Source organism: Microtus pennsylvanicus, chromosome 7 (assembly GCF_037038515.1).
Source record: "Microtus pennsylvanicus isolate mMicPen1 chromosome 7, mMicPen1.hap1, whole genome shotgun sequence".
Lineage (NCBI taxonomy): Eukaryota > Metazoa > Chordata > Mammalia > Rodentia > Cricetidae > Microtus > Microtus pennsylvanicus.
The window spans coordinates 11,800,533-11,813,190 of NC_134585.1; positions in this window are offsets into that span (position 1 = coordinate 11,800,533).

The following is a 12,658-nucleotide window of genomic DNA, read 5'->3' on the forward strand; positions in this document are numbered from 1 at the left end:
ACCAGAGCAAAGACCCCAGGTGCGGGCATCCTCTTCATCTTCTCTCAGCCGCTTCCGTTCAAACACGTGTTATGTTGACGGCAGATACTATACACACAGAGCTCTTTCATGTCGCCAGTGCTAGCACTGATAGGCTCTTTTTGTTCTGGAATATTTTTATGGTAAGCATGCACTGAGCCAGTCTCTCATCTAAATGGAAGTCTGTCCTGTGGTGAACTTGACCAATACTCATATCCCCTGCTTTGTGCTCAGTGACTCTGAAGTCTGCCTCTCCACTTTGATTTGGCTTCCCTTCTTCTGTAGAGTTCTGCACTGAGTATTCAATGCTGCGACCTCAGATCCATTCCCACAATGGAGATTCTAGGGTTCTTAAGATTGTACAAAGACGAAATGTCCAAATTTAAACAGTCTGATCATTGCAACTCTCCCAGAGATATGAGTTTGCTCAATAGTATGGCCTTGGATTTCTACACAATTGATCTCAAAAATGCATTTGTTTTTGTATGCCAATGGCAAGGACAACCGATAAATCTAGTTCTGAAAACCAGGGAGCTGAGTGGTCCCAGGAAGATGATATCTTACAGAATCTCAGGCAGTGGGAGTATTCAGGCTCCACCACACATATTTATGACTTAAAAGGTGGGAACCATGATAGAATGGTACATAGTAAGGACCGCCACAACTGGTTTAAAAGACGTTTTCTCCAATGCTCAGGTTGAAACTTAATGGCCGGTCATGCACACACACGCTTCTATACCTTGAGGAGTTTGCACGCTGATGAGCCCACTATGAGGGCACATATCTTATATCACATATGTACTAATTACCCTGGGAAACCCACCTTAGAGCAAAACTCTAACCCACATGCTCCTTGACTTGTGGTGGACCTATGTCCGCAAAATGTATTAGGAAGAAAACTCTTACGTTGGAATGTTGTCAGGGAGGGGATTTCTGCATCAAGGGAGGTGTCCTTTGGGAGTTGATGAAGTCAGGAGGCTCCACCCTATGGCAACACTGCCACTTCACAAAGGTCTCCAGGCTGAGTGGAACACCTTGCTAATTCGTCTTCTACCATGTGAGAAACTATGTGGCGCGATAATCCTGATTGCCATTCCGCTCCCTCCACTCCTCCCAGTCCTCCCCACTCCCTTCTCCCCCAGTTCCACTACTCGTTGTCACCCACATAAAAAAGCAGGCTCCCCAGGGACGTCAAAAACTTCTCAGCCTCTAACACATGAAAATAATTTCTGTTTATAAATCGTGTAGTTGCAGTTACTCTGTTGCGGGAGCAGAAAGAATGACAAGAGGTCAGGAGGTCAGGGACCTAGCGGCAGAGGCTTTCCCAAGACCTCACGCCTGGAAGAGTCACTATCTCTGGAGCAGAGTAGAAGCCTATGTAGCACACATGCGGTTTTAGTAGAGGACTATTCTGTACAGATGTAGAAAGTTAAATTTGAAATTATGTTGTTTCCTTCTCTAGTGGACGGTGAAGAGTCATCACTCAAAGACTGCTTTGTTGAGCTATACCTGTGACCTGGTGACCTGTGACCTGGTGACCTATGACCTGGTGACCTGTGACCCAGATGAAACGACGAGTGCTGTAAACCAGTGGAGCGCTCACACACTCAGCTCAGTTTTACTCAGAAAACACTTCTGTCTTTTACCTATTCCAAATTTCTAAAAACAGAACATTCAACAAAAAACACCTGAAAAGTGGTCAAGTTGTAGAGATTAATGCTTAGTCTCATTGCAGTTCCTTTCTAGCAATGCATAAATCCTCTTTCTAGATTAACTTTAAAATTACATATCATATTAATTAGAATATCCAGTTTTTAGGTGTACAGATCAAAGCCTTAAATCACACAGCACTGAAGACACTATTCACGTGTTGAAGGTAACCAGCAACTGTTCTTGCAGCAGAATGCCTGAGCTGATCTACTGAGAGAAGGGGGAACTTGCTTTGTCATAGTTCCGGAAATTCTATTCTATTGTCACCCAGCACCATAACTTGGTGACCTGTGGTCAGGCAAGAACACCAATAGAGAGAAATAAAACCAGGGACAAAAACGTATCCTTTCACAGGTGTCCCCAGGGACCTTTCTCCAACTGTGCTGGGAGTGAGTTCATCCCAGCTCTAAGTCCTAATGCTGTCCTAGACTGTCAGCGATGCACATGGATGGTTAGATGCACATTTTCCTAAATGAAGTAGATGTAAGGGAAACAAAACCGTGGCTGCTTAGGAAGACCACCTGTTTGTGAAGGGAATAGGTTGTTGAGCTCTCTCTTAGCCATAGGAAAGGAGAGCATCTCCTGACCCCAGGCCATCATTCTTTTTTTTCCCCATGATAAAGAAAAGACTGTATGCACAATAGACCAAATAAAGCGAAAAGAATAATACCCCTTGGAAGTCTAATAAAAATAATGTCATTATTCAAAACAACAGGCCATAATTGGTGAAGGTAAGAGGAAATAAAACACAATTAGGTAATAGGTTAAGAAGTTGTCGGAGGCCGGGCGGTGGTGGCGCACGCCTTTAATCCCAGCACTTGGGAGGCAGAGGCAGGCGGATTTCTGTGAGTTCGAGACCAGCCTGGTCTACAAGAGCTAGTTCCAGGACAGGCTCCAAAACCACAGAGAAACCCTGTCTCGAAAAAAAAAAAAAAAAAAGAAGTTGTCGGGGTCTAACCCCAACATAAACTATCTCTCTGGATCCGTGTGGAGGCACGGGAATAATTGAGACACGGTACACAGCAATATTGGAAGGGAGTCTCAGGGTTCATTCAAATCCTGAAGATCACCCGCATTTATTCTCTAAACAGCTTTTATCTCCAAAGCTAAACTGAGGGGGACGTTCATCAGCTTTCTGTTTCCCGGGTAGCAGGACTAAAGTCAAGTCCAGCTCTGTCACTAGCTTGGATTAGCACCTCTTTCCAGGCTGTCCCCATAATTGCAAGGAAGGGAGCAGACAACACCTGCATATCCTGACCTCAGGAGTCAGCCAGTGTGAAGATGCTTTTAGCACCTCAGTTGCTACCTTGGCTTGAGAGCCTGGCTGCCAGTACAGTGCAGAAATATGTGGCCTGTATAATATTGCCCCACAAGTAGTTATCTCAGGTAGCTGAGGAAACTACGCTCGTCTTCCCCTTCCCTTCCTGGAGTCACAATAAACAAAATATTCTTTGATTCCACTGAGATAAATTTAAAAGCAGACAAGTTAACTTCAGCATCGGAGGTCCTGATGGTGACTATAAGAACCGGGAGGACTTGATGAATGTGAACACCGATGCGGTCATTAGTCTTTCCCTTTAGACTCACAGTGTGGAAGGCTCGTCATGTGACTGCATCTGGCGAGAAGTTGGTAGTCACTGCTCTGTATATATGCTACTTTTTTCAAGATAAGGGTTTAAAAAGCGTGGCCTATGGAGGAAGCTGAGTAAAATTTTTGCTGTGCAAGCATGAGGATGTGTGCTTCTATCTCTTAAACCCGCTTAAAACGCAAGCTACAGTGGTTCATGCCTGCTACCCTCACACCGTGTGGCAGACAGTGCCTCCACAGGTGCTTCCTGACCAGCCAGGCTAGTGAAATTGTTAAGCCCAAGGCTCAGTGAGAAACCTTTGTCTCAAAAAATACAGTGGAGATGAGGAAAAGTAGAAATTTTCCCAAATTTCAGAGAACAACGAGTTCTAGGAAGCAGGGAGCTAAGCATGACTCTGTGCTGCACCTAAGGCGTTCACCTGTGCACCGTGATGCTAGATGTATTCCCAGGGTTTCCACCTTTTCACCATGTACCCTGAGGGTTCAGTTTTGCATAGATGCTAGCTATGTACTCAGAGTATTCGTCTTTGAACCATGAGGCTAGATCTGCACCCGGAGTGTTCCCTTTTGCTCCCCGACACTAGCAGTACCCCCAGAGGGTTCACTTCTGTATTCCCCGTTGTGGTCTGGATGACTATTTACTTAAGGTCCTAGTGAGTGTTTGGAGACCAAATACCACAGAGATGAACTAGGGACAAGAAGCAATAGCTTGTGAGATGCCTGAGTCAAGGGAAAAGGAGCAGTGAAGCTTCCGCACTGGAAGGGAAAACAATCTTTGCTTCTTCCAGAGGGAATGAAATCACAAAGCTGCACTGAATTGGAACTGCTGGAGCAGTTCAGTGCCATTAGGTGGGCATTGTTAGTGCCCAGAAAGTTCTGGTTACAACCCATTGAATGGTAACCATGTGAGAGCTTTTCTTGCTCATCATGAAAGAGCAGAACACTTGCCTCTTTCACTCTATAAGATCTGGTGACAGTGACTATGTTATCTCAACATCAAATAAACAGAGGAGGGCTGGAGAGATGGCTCAGGCAGTAGAGCACGTGTGAAAGGGTGAATTCTCAACATTCACATTCAAAACTAACAAGAGAACAAAAACGTTGGTGCCGGAGCACTCTAATCCGGTGCCGGGGAGACGGACAGGGAGATGCACGGAGATAGCAGCATCCTTGGAGCCTCACCTTGCCTTAAAATTAATATGGAGAATAAGAGAGGAAGCCATGCAGCATCAACCAGGGCTTCCACACATGTGCACAGGCACTGTCAGCCAGATGTGCACACAGACACATACATGCACACACACACACACACACACACACACACACACACACACACACGTGATACAAGAATACAGGGAAGAGTCTGAGAGTCAGGGAATTTCTGTATGTTGTTTCTCAATGCTCAGCTTCTGCGGGCACCAACAAGCGTCTCACAGGGAAGCTATTGTACAACAGTTCATCAAAAATTACTGTCCGTGTGCACATTCAGTGAGCAAATACAAAGCAGAGAAAGGCAAAAGTAAGAACCAGGTCCCCTCAAATAAAGTACATACTCCTGTGCCTATGCCATGTATAGGATTTGCTTAGAGTCTCTTCATAAGGGAAAGGTACCATTTCAAACTATAAACACGGATGTCGAAGAAAATTTTTAAATGATCCGAAACTAGGATTGCTATTATCAATTATGTGAGAACCAAACAGGAAGTTGATGGGTCGTACAGGAGTGAGAATTCCCCTTTTCCTCGAGTCTACCTTTCTTTGTAAAAACCACTTCACCTGCAGAGTAAAACTCCCACCCACACAAACTTCACTGCCTGCACAGAACACTCCCTCCCTCGTCCTGGATCACACAGGAGAACCACTGCGGTCCAGATTTAACAAGAGAGACAGCGTTGCAGAAAGACGGAAGCTGGGATTATGACAGCTCTGTTTCCCTCATTAAATATTATACCTAGCAAAGCTATCTGTGTCAACCAAGGAGGGAGATAATAAATCATCAGTTTCAGTAGGCTTGCATTGCTTTATCCTCGTTTATCTCCCACAGTTCATAAAGAGATTTGATAGAAACTTGGAGATTATAGTCTTAAAGTTATAACATTGTCTAATTTAATTACAAATAACTGGGCCACCTTGCTTAAGTTTTTATTACTTTGATATTTTTCTGAGCTTTTCGATTCCTTTAAGGCTATCTTAGTTTGCTCGAGAAAAAAAAATCACAGTTTGAAGCCACCGTAAAAAAGTATAAAAGTTGTTACCTTTGAGATTCTCTGTGTTGTTTAATACAATTGCTGGTGCTGAAAACCTTCATCCTGAGTCTTTCCTCAACATTTGACAAAATCCTCTACACTGCAGCTCAGATGCACAGAACTCTCTGATCTTCGTATTGAACATTATACTGGGGCGGGGGGAGGAGACTTATTGTACTCAACCAGGATATTTTGATGCAGGCATGTCACTTGACAGTTTGTTCTAACCTAGACCTCAGCGGTCCTTACAGCGCTGTATTATCTTAGTGCTACTTAGATCTCAGCGAACACAGAGCTTCCAAGGCGACGCCACGGACTGCACACAGGTGCTACAAATAGAAGCAGGGACTGTGGCTTCTAGCTCCTGTCTCCCGAGATCCCAGGGCAAATGCATTCTCTCCGTTGACCCAGGTGTTTTGATATCGGCACACAAGCGCCTTAGCTCTTTTCATTTCTGACACGCCAGCTGACTTTCAGCCTTATTGATGCACTTGAACCTTCAGGACATTGCAAGTGATAATGAGAGGATTGTGCCGCATGGCTTTTTTTTGACAACCACATCAGTGCACGTCTGGATGAACTGGATGAAGTTTTGCCAGACTGATAGTACAGGAACAGACATCACTAAGAACTACGATGAAGGTCTCTCAAATGTTCCTGGGTCTTGAAACAAGCCACACTGGTCTGGTTTGTAAATATTCAGGGTACAGCCTGGGAACGGGCAGCCGATTGCACTACATTTTGCAGCACAGAGCTCATGCCTCTTCCTAAAACAACAACAAAGTTTTGCATGTCTTCCAGTGAAGACCATACAGGGCCACCCTGCCAATCGCTTCATTCTAGGTCTGACTTGAAATGTAGTCATAGAAATATAAAATGATTTGAAAGTCACAGGGCCCCAAAAAATATCTGCCAGGTCTGAGGTCACTGACCTTTTCACTGAAAATGCAGGACTGAGTCTAAGGAGATTGTGAAATTCATTAATTTGTTTTGTTTTGTTCTCTAATAGAGGAAAAGCTCTGATAAGATTAGTAAAAATTTGACGAAACAATAGACGAGAATAAGTAGTAGTATATGTAAATTTGGAGTTGAATGAAAAGCTTTCTTTTTGTTTTGTGTGTATGAGCCCTTGCCTGCATGGACGTCTGTGCACCACGTGTGTGACTTCTGCACGGGGGCCAGAAGAGGGCAATGGGTCCTTGAGACTGGAATTTAAGGTGTTTATGAGCTAGCTGATGTGGGTGGTAGGAACAGAAACCAGGTCTTCTGGAAAAGAGTCACCTCTCCAGCTCAGAAGTTGAGGTTTTTTTTTTTTTTTTTTTTTTTTTTTTTTTTTTTTTTTTTTTTTTTTTATTTTCGAGACAGGGTTTCTCTGTAGCTTTTTGGTTCCTCTCCTGGAACTAGCTCTTGTAGACCAGGCTGGCCTTGAACTCACAGAGATCCACCTGCCTCTGCCTCTGCCTCCCGAGTGCTGGGATTAAAGGCGTGCGCCACCACCGCCCGGCCAGAAGTTGAGTTTTATTTGTAAATATAAAGAGAAAAAACTATACCCTGAAATGTATTTACACGCACATGCACACATGCACACACACACACACACACATTTGCACAGCAGTGGTGCAGTCTGTACAAGAGACATACGCAGTGTGCTGCACCTCTTTGGCTTTCTACTTGTACTTCTTTCGCTCCATCGTTCATCTTCAACCTTTATGGTTAAAATTAGAATTTGCAGAGTCCTATAGTATTAAGGGTTGGAAATTGAACAGCTCCATTTTCTCATAATGTATTCAGTGCCAGCCTCCACCAAAAAGGAAACTGCTCTTTCTTAAGAATGTCTCTCCTTGGGGGATTGGTGTGCATAACTAATGTATTAACCTGAGTAATTGTTTTTCATGTTTTTTTTGATGAATGAATTAATGGATGAGTTTTATGTCAAGAAGATGAACTATGTTAGAACATAAATTTATAAGTGGTAAAGATTTATTGTGGACCATGGCTTTAGTCCATGCCTTGGTTCTATTTCCTAGGCTTGAGGTTCCTTAGTACAGTCATGGTGAGATCACACAGCAGAGGAATCCTGCTTACTTACCTTATGGTAGCTGTACTGGATAGTTTCATGTTGATGTGACAGACATTAAAGTCGTCTGAGAGGGTAGAGACATAATTAAGTAAATGCCACCATAAGACCAAGCTGTAGGCAAGCAGGTAGTGCATTTTCATAACTAGTGAGCGAAGGGAAAGGCCCAGCCCATTGTGAATGGTGCCATCCTTGGGCTGGTGGTCCTATAAGAAAGCAGACCAAGCAAGCTGTGAGGAACAAATCAGCGAGTAGCATCCCTTCATGGTCTTCACATCAGCTCCTTCCTCCAGGTTCCTGCCCTGTTTGAGCTCCTGTCTTGAACCCCTTTGATAAAGGACTGTGATATGGAAGTGTAAGTCAAATACCCCTTTCCTCCCCAGGTTCCTTTGGTCATAGTGTTTCATCACAACAATAGCAATACTACCAAAAGAAGGAGAAAGAAGTAAATGGACCATAAAGAGGGACAGGTTTCCAGCATATCCTTTAATGGGATGATCCCGATGACCTAACTTTTTCTAATGAAGCACTAGTTCTTAAACACTGAATCATTAACAATAGCATCATAGGTCAGTGACCTAGACTTCATGGCACTTGGTGAGAATTTCAGACTCAAAGCATAGCCCCCAAATATACTCGTGTTAAAAAAAAAAGCAACCCAGCAATGTGAAGCAAGAAAAGAGATCATATCAAGAGAACAAGAGACCTTCCCTTCTCTGTACCTTGAGGTTTGAGAGTTCTTGTTTGTCTTGTTGCTGTGTATTTGCTGTTAACAGAGGACACAGTGTGCAGGTGAGCAACTGCCTTGTGTATAGCCAAGTCATACAAAGACAATTATCATTAAGTTTTTACCATTTCCTGCTTGATAAGACTATCCCTGAGATAACTTGCCATGAATCTCTAGGTTATTACCATATACAGACCCACACAAAATTCCACTGCAAAACCCGTATGTCATACAAGTTGTGACTTCAAGATCTCTGTTCTGCATTTTAACATGTTATGTTTACTAGAATAATTACACGGTTTTTAAAATCTTTTTTCACTGAATCCAAGAAAGATTGAATCCAAGGAGTGTGTGAAGTCCCTTAATTTGATTGGACTTGTTCTCTGATTCACTTTCTGCTAAGAGGTACTGAGGGAAAACTCTAATAAGTCAATCCTTTTTTCTTTTCTTTTTCTTTTTTTGAGACAGGGTTTCTTCATAGCCTTTTTCTGAAGCCTGTCCTGGAACTAGTTCTTGTAGACCAGGTTGGTTTCGAACTCACAGAGATCTGCCTGCCTCAGCCTCCCAAGTGCTGGGATTAAAGGTGTGTGCTACCACCACCCAGCAATAAGTCAATCTTGAAGGTTATCATGGCAAAGGGGCCACTCTGTTTACAGTTCAGTCTCTCCAATGTAGTCTAGATGTAGGTCTTTATAAACTGCATCTGATTGTTGTAAGATCAGTGGGCAAGTTTAGAAGGAGTGCAGGTCCTTCCCCAGTTCTGGGTTAAGGGCTATTGAGCAATCAGTTGATTACTTAATTGATACCAAGTATATTTAGGTGGAGAGGTATCAAATGACATTTATATGTCTGTATTAATCAAATCACTGCTTGACCTATCACTTAAGCGTGTGTCTAGCTTTTACATCTTAATTTAACCCGTCTCTATTAATCTGTGTATCGCCACATGGCTGTGGCTTATTGGCAAGGTTCCAGCTTGTCTGTTCCCTGCAGTGGCTACATGGTATCTCTTTACTCTGCCTTCTTTCTCCCAGCATTCAGTTAGATTTCCCTGCCTACCTCTATTCTGCTCTGCACAGGCCCAAGACAGTTTCTTTACTAACCAATGATATTCACAGCATACAGAGGGGAATCCCACACCATAGTAAAGTGGCACACACCTGGAAAAACAGCACCATCGAGGCTAAGGAAGAAGCATTTAAATTTAAGGGCAGCTTGGGATACAGAGTGAGACCCTGAAACAAACAAACAAGCAAACACACAGATTTTTTAATGTGATAAAGGTGCATCCCCATAACTAATGTGCCAGCTTCCTTTATCACACTGGCTGGCTACAGTGGATGATGTTCTGGGACATTTTCTATCATGTCCATTAAATATGAACTCAAATGCTAGCATGTTCTTTGTAACGAGGCATCATAGCACACCAAGGACCATTATTTACTAGTGTGGGACCTGCTATTTACCTCTTGTGAAAGGGATTTGTCTCTTGAGCACGTGTATAATTTTTCCTTCAGGGATGCAAATATAAAGACATTTGTTCTACTGAATAGGATTTCAACTAATGAAGCAGGTAATGGGAACTGGAGCTATACACACTTCCATTTCTGTACAAATTGGAATTACATGAGAATAGTGATGTTAATGAGATTTAAACATTTATGTTCAACAGGGCCTTAACTCTCCGAGTGATTAAGTATATTTAATCAACAGACTCTTTGGGTTCATTAGAATGTCTTCTGCTCATTGTGATTATTATAATTTGTTACAATGTCGCGGAGAAAAGGGAGTGGGGCTGATTTCTAAAGCCAAACTGAATCAAACGTGTGCTGTGCTCTCAGTAATTCCTCCTTTAGTGCATAGTTGGCTTATGCACGTCATTTGCCAGCATTGGTTGGTTCTTCCACTTAGCAGGGAATTTGTACATGCTTGATTTGAGGTCAGGAAGATCCTGAAGCGGTCAAGGCTGAGTATAAGAGACAGGTAAGGTGACATAGCAGGGTCCGAGTGTTAATGCATCCTCTTTTTCTCAGGCATCTTTATCCATTACTAGGCCATCTTCCAGCTTTGCCACCAGTTAATTCACAAGGAATATTACTCATTAGATAGAAAGAGAGTCAATTTATGAGTTAGAAAATGTCATATGTGTTTTAGATTAGCCACTCTACCTCTGTACACATGCAAGTGGAAAGAATAAACCTAAATAAAATCTAGATCCACTTGTGGCTAAATAATAACAAAATGACAAAATTATGAAAAACACACACACTTTTCTTTTTTATAAATATATTTTTGAAAAATGATGAAAATGTAATGTGAGCTTTAAATTGATAACATAAAATAGTAGCAATTAAAATATTTAGTGTCCTCTCTACACATATCTTTAATGCTGCTGTAGCCTGCCCACCTGAACCCCACTGCCGAGCTTCCCTTCATCTCTACGGAACTCAGACTCCTGGTGTAGACTCAGAGTCCTCTTAGTTAATCGCAAACACCCAGTTCTCATTACTTTGTGGCTCCCTTCCAACCACAGAACAGCTCTCTACAGGGACCCACAGCTGCCGTAGATGTCTTGGACCCGGCACGGGCAACAACAACTAACAACCGAATACTCACCCAATGGAGAAAAGACCAATATCTACACCAAGAAGCACTTCAAACGTCATGACTTCAGTTGCCCAGATCCCCATGAAAAACAGAAACGTAAGAGACCCCTAGAAGCCATAAATCCTGTTGTAATAGACCCAGAGAAAAACAAATTAGCTGAAGTATAAGATAAAGGTTGCAAAATAATTTTATTTTCAAGGTCTTAAAGAAGATATGAATTAATGCCTTAATGAAGATCAGGAAAACATAAATGCGCAGTTGAATGAAATAACAAAAACACTACACACGAGAAACTGTCAATCATAATCTACAAAGAAAGAAAAACATTGAATGATTAATGCAAATTTAAGCAACTTTTGCTCACCAGTTCAGTTCTGCAGAAGGCACTAAAGGAAAACTTCAGTCTAAAGAGGAAGTTAACTATATCCCAGAGGACTCAAAGAATACAGAATCCAAGAATGGTTAAGCAACAGAGTGGAATAAAAAGCCCATACCATCATAACAAAATGACAGGGATTAACAGGGGCATGGAGATATGCTTCAGTGGTTAAGAACATTTGCTGTCACCAAGTTTGGCTTTGAACTTGTGTTCTTCTTGACTCAGCCTTGTGAGAGCTGGACCTTAAGGCAGGTGCCGATGCCCACCTCAACCCAACTTTTGCCTGAGCCCAACCAGGACACGAGATGTGTCTGGGAAATGAATCCAACTCTTTTCGGTCAAGGAGAAGTGAGTTTCAGAAAACTTTGTGTTTGGTTTTGATTCAAGAAATTGTCCCAAATCCATGCATTGGAGTCTTAGTCACCAGCTAGCAGTACTCTTGAAAAGCAGCCGGATCATAACAATAATATTCATATAACCATTGGGGAGTTCATAACTGAATGGACTCTTAGGGGGTGGACTGGATGGGAGGAAGTAGGTCATTGGAGGTCACTGGAGGTGTGTCATTGAAAGTTATATTTCTTTCTCTCTCTCTCTCTTGCGCCTCCATCTTTCCCCTTCCAGGCCTCCCTTCCTTTTTCTCTCCCTCTCTCCCTCCCTCCTCCTGAGTTACCATCTTCTGCTCTGTGTTCTCACATTTTGCCTTGTCTCAGGGTCAAAGCCACGGAGCCAGTCAACCATAAACTGAAACCTCTGCCTGCAGGCTGTGCAGGAAGGGGACTCCTAGGATGCAGTTTTTGTAAGTCCTCAATAGTCTTGGGGTGGACTTTCCTATGCTGCTGCTGCCTTGACTCACTCAGCCTGCTGTATGCAACCCCAGCAAACTAGCTAGTTCACTGTGGTGTCCTTGGGTAGAATTGTTTCTTTGGCTTGGCATGATGTCATCTCTGGGTTGGATAAATGTTTGTTCACACTTCTCTGGAACAAGTCACAAATTGTGCAGCTAAAACTTCTTGAGAAACGAAAAGACTTCTTTTCTCAGAGATTTCAAATGTGTTTAATTAATTAATTATTAATTAGTTGGCCAGCGAGTTGTAACATTCACTGGCATCCTAGTTTTAGATCAAGCTGTTTTTCTCTAAGAGGAAAATTGCCATCTTTGACTTCTTCCTATTTCGAACACTCGAGAACTCTTTAAAAGGATTGATTGATACATGGAACTTGATTTGTTGCAAGTGAGCAGCAAAGAAAATATAGGAAAAAAATCTAGTAGTATTTCCACACTCCACATCATTTGCTGCGCATG